The sequence below is a fragment of the Epinephelus moara genome, chromosome 19 (genome assembly GCF_006386435.1).
Source record: "Epinephelus moara isolate mb chromosome 19, YSFRI_EMoa_1.0, whole genome shotgun sequence".
In the NCBI taxonomy this organism is placed as follows: domain Eukaryota; kingdom Metazoa; phylum Chordata; class Actinopteri; order Perciformes; family Serranidae; genus Epinephelus; species Epinephelus moara.
The window spans coordinates 6,059,912-6,065,222 of NC_065524.1; positions in this window are offsets into that span (position 1 = coordinate 6,059,912).

The following is a 5,311-nucleotide window of genomic DNA, read 5'->3' on the forward strand; positions in this document are numbered from 1 at the left end:
GGTTTCTACCGTTTTTTTTCCCCGTTAAAGGGGTTTTTTTGGGGAGTTTTTCCTTATCCGCTGCGAGAGTCATAAGGACAGAGGGATGTCGTATGCTGTAAAGCCCTGTGAGGCAAATTGTGATTTGTGATATTGGGCTTTATAAATAAAATTGATTGATTGATTGATTGATTGTGAGCACCTGACTTTATACCTAACAGGCCAGGACAAACTGACGTAATGTTTTTTACACAAAGAAAAAATAACTTAATGTATTCTGTTTGCCGAATTTACATCAAGGCATGAATAATTACAAATTTGCTGTAGCCAGCATTTCATACAGTTCATAAAATTTCCTTATTTAGCAGTTGCCTAAAAGTGTGTGTGTTTTGCTTGTTCATTACACGTTGGACTTAAACCAGCAACATTGTGCCCACTTCATCTCTTTATATCCCCAAACAACCAGGCAAATCTCATGATTGGGCATGGGACACAAGCTCAGGCTTGATCACCCTGTAGCTGGCCGCCTTTGATTAGGGTGTCTAGTGTTGAAAGGCCGTAACACCCCCTGATTCAAAGTGTACACTACTGACGATGTGTCCCAAAATTTAGATCCTTCCCTATCAGAGAGACTCCTCCCATGCCACTCTCAACATCAAGACAACATCATGTGAGTGCATACCATCTATTGGCACAACGGACAGTCTTAACATCACGTCCTGTGTTTTTATGATTCTGAGTATCTGGACTCGTCCAGTGACTGCTGTGAAAGGACAGCTGACAACATTGGAAAGACTATGTGACAGCTTGGAGAGACAGATGACTGGAGGGAATAGACATGGGCTAGCTACCCATGGCGGCAGTCTCTGACGCTGCTTCAGTTTGTTGGAGACACCCGCCAAGAGCTACAAAAAGTCAGCAAAGGAAAATACCACTAGAGCCTGCGAGAGCGGGGGTGCAAGATGGCTCGACAATTGACAACACGGCTACAGACCCAGGAACGGACACGACTACGAGCAAGAACACAGCACATGAGGCAACCACAACAGCAGCAGGACACTCACTTCAAGTGTGCAGCTGTGGTTGGGAGAAAATAACATCAGCAAAGGGGTTGAAGATCCACCAAGGGAAGAAAAAGTGCTTGAGAGTGCAGAGACAAGGGCCTCGCATTGACCAGTACTTCCTACGAAGCAACCAGTCAAATCAGTCGAGTGAAGCACAGCGACGGGACGCAAACCAAAGTTCGCAGAGCATCAACACCCCTGTCACTGAGGAGGGTAATACAAGCACAGAAAGGCCGGTGGAGGGACCCACCCAACCACAGAGACCTTCAAAGGAGGAAAAGATCAAAGGGCACAGACCGAGTGTGAAGTGGCCCAAAGCTGTTGAAAAGAAAGAGTGGGAAATGGTCAACAACGACCTGACAAAAATCCTGGAGCAACAAGTGGGTACAGCAGAGAAAAAACTCGAAAGGATGGGTGACATTATCTACCACTATGGAGAAAAGTGCTTTGGAGTGATTGAAAGAAGTGGAAAGGCAACACCAGCACCAGCCAAATCCAGGAGGCAGCAAGAGATCGAAAGGCTAGTCAGAGAGAGAAGGCAGCTGAGAAAGCAGTGGAAGAAGGCCTCTGATGCAGAGAGAGAAGGTCTCATGCTACTCCAGGGGGACATCAAATGTCGGCTGGCAACCTTGCGAAGAGCAGAGAACTTGAGGAAACTTCGCAGGAAGAAGGAACACATAAGAACACGGTTCTACAAAAGCCCCTTCAAGTTTGTCAAAGACCTCTTCGCTAAGGAAAAAAGTGGCATCCTGAAAACTCCAAAGCAGGAACTCGAAGAACATCTTGAAAAGGTCCACCGAGACATGAAGAGGCACGAGCAGATGGTTATTCCACATGACATCCCACCTATTCTACCTCCTGAATTCAACCTGGACACTGACCCTCCAAAATGGAAGGAAGTAGAGAACACAGTATGGCGTGCAAGAGCAGCATCAGCCCCTGGGCCTAATGGAGTACCATACAAGCTCTACAAGAACGCACCAGATGTGCTACGGTTTCTTTGGAGGCTCATGAGGGTAGTGTGGCAGAAGGGAACAATACCAAAAGCATGGAGAAGGGCTGGTGGTGTGTTAATTCCCAAAGAAAAGGATGCGACAGACATCAGTCAATTCCGGCCAATCTGCCTTCTCAACGTCGAGAGGAAAATCTTCTTCAGTGTCATAGCGCAGAGACTGTCCACCTACCTGGAGAAGAACAAGTACATCAACACATCTATACAGAAAGCTGGCATTCCTGGGTTTTCTGGTTGCTTGGAGCATACTAGTATGATCTGGCACCAGATCAAGCGGCAAAGAAGGACAAAAGAGACCTCCATGTTATCTTCCTCGACCTGGCGAATGCCTTTGGCTCAGTTCCCCATGAACTCCTCTGGGAATCCTTCAACTTCTTCCACGTACCATCATCCATCACCACACTGGTAAAGGCCTACTTCCAAGACTTGCAACTGTGCTTCACAACAGCCGATTTCGCTACATCATGGCAGCGCTTGGAAGTGGGCATCATGGCAGGCTGCACAATCTCACCCCTGGCCTTCACAATAGCCATGGAAGTCATCATCAGGGCCTCAAGATGGGTGGTGGGGGGTGAGCGAACTAACAACGGGATCCGCCTTCCACCTATCCGAGCATACATGGATGACATGACCACTCTGACCACTACTGCAGCATGCACCAGGCGGCTACTTGGAAAACTGCAGGAGAACATCAAGTGGGCCTGGATGAAAATCAAGCCGAACAAGTCACGAAGCATCTCAATATTCAAGGGAGAGCTTAAAAACGTGAAGTTCTGCATTGGTGACGACCCAATACCAACGGTGTCTGAGCAATCTGTGAAAAGCCTGGGTAGATGGTACAGCGCAAGTCTCAGGGACAAAGACCAAGTGCAGCAACTAAGGCAGGACATCACCAACAGTCTGGAAGACATCAACAAGACCCTACTGCCAGGGAAGCTCAAGCTCTGGTGCCTGCAGTTTGGACTTCTCCCTCGGGTAATGTGGCCACTCACCATCTACGAGGTCCCAATAACAACCGTGGAGAAGATGGAGCAAACCATGACTTCATACGTGAAGAAATGGCTTGGTGTCCCACGATGTCTTACCAACATCAGCCTCTATGGCAAAGGGGTCCTTGAACTACCCATCACGAGCCTCACCGAAGAGTACAAGGGCTCTAAAGTAAGACTCCAGATGACTTTGAAGGACTCCAAAGACCAGACCATCAGCAATGCTGCACCACCCTTAACTGGACGGAAATGGACACCATCCGACGTGGTTCAGCATGCTACGTCAGCCCTGAGGCACAACGACATCGTGGGGCATGTCCAGCTGGGAAGAGGAGGCTTTGGCCTTGCAGCAAGTAAACCAACTTGGCGTAAGGCCTCAACATCAGAGAGGAGGAAAATGGTGGTCGAGGAGGTGCGCCGTCAGGAGGAGGCTGAAAGAAGCATGAAGGCTGTCTCTCTTGCGAAGCAGGGACAATGGATGAGGTGGGAAGGCCTGGAGAAGAGAAAGTTCAGCTGGAGGGAGCTCTGGGAAATGGAGGCAAACATCAGCTTCATCATCAGAGCTACCTATGATGTGCTCCCATCTCCAAAAAACCTCCATCAGTGGTATGGCGAGGACCCCACCTGTGCCCTCTGCCCAACTCCAGCGACTCTCAAACACATCATGACCGGTTGTAAGACCAGCCTCACACAAGGCCGCTACACCTGGAGGCACAACCAGGTCCTCAAGAGTCTGGCAGCAGCTCTTGAGAGCAAGAGGAATACCACCAACTCATTGCCCCTGAGAGCAACCAACTCCATCATGGCACCAACATTCATCCGAGAGGGACAGAAAAAGCCCAACCATCCTCCTACCAAACCAGAAGCTGGACATCTAGCTATGGCCCGCGATTGGAAGATGCTAGTGGATATTGGCCAGCAACTATAATCTTTCCACCTGGGATTGCATCCACCACCCTTAGACAAGACTTGGTACTCTGGTCCCCTTCACTGAAGTCTGTTTACATCACAGAGCTCACAGTCCCGTGGGAGAATTCAGTTGAAGAGGCCTATGAGTGCAAGAAACTGCGCTACACAGAACTGGCAACAGACGCACAACAACGAGGATGGAATGCGAAGGTCTATCCGGTCAAAGTGGGATGCAGAGGTTTTGTGGCTTCTTCCACCATCAGGCTGCTGAAAGACCTTGGTATCCATGGACAGGCTCTGCGGCAGACAATTAGATCAGTCTCTGAAGCGGCCGAAAGAAGCAGCCAGTGGATATGGATCAAGCGGAAGGACCCTTGCTGGGCTCAAAGAACACCAGCATGACCCACTCACTAACCCCCCCCTGTTTCCATCCAGGGGGTCAGTGTGGACATTGTGGAGGGCTATAAGTACCTGGGGGTACACATTGACAATAAACTGGACTGGGCTAAGAACACTAACGCTCTCTACAGGAAGGGCCAGAGCCGTCTCTATTTTCTAAGGCGACTGAGGTCCTTCAACATCTGCCGGNCAGCCAGTGGATATGGATCAAGCGGAAGCACCCTTGCTGGGCTCAAAGAACACCAATATGACCCGCTCACTAACCCCCCCGCCCCCACTTGAGAAACCAGGCCAGAACCCTCCAGGAGGAGGGCGAACAAGGTTTGCGGTCAGCTCTAGGCTTGACTCAGGGAAGAGGACGCCCCTGCCTTGCATAGTCCCTTGGGATGTGCCATTTAAACAACCAGGCAAATCTCATGATTGGGCATGGGACACAAGCTCAGGCTTGATCACCCTGTAGTTGGCCGCCTTTGATGAGGGTGTCTAGTGTTGAAAGTCCGAAACACCCCCTGATTCAAAGTGTACACTACTGACGATGTGTCCCAAAATTTAGATCCTTCCCTATCAGAGAGACTCCTCCCATGCCACTCTCAACATCAAGACAACATCATGTGAGTGCATACCATCTATTGGCACAATGGACTGTCTTAACATCACGTCCTGTGTTTTTTTTTATGATCCCCCCCTTACAGGGCTGTAACACACACTGTATTAAAAGCTCCCAGTAATTTTAACTGCGAAACATTTTGATCTAACAAAGATCTTTGTCAGGTATTGTCAAATTTTCAAATGTTTAAATTTTACAATGCCTGTCAAAGAGTTGTCAATTTTTAAAAATGTGACTGCCTGACAAAGATCTATGTTAGATCAAAATGTTGCACAATTAAAATTACCGGTAGCTTTTAATACAGCGTGCAGACCTCCTGTCTGAGTCTTGCCTTGATCGTAATTTTTTTCCC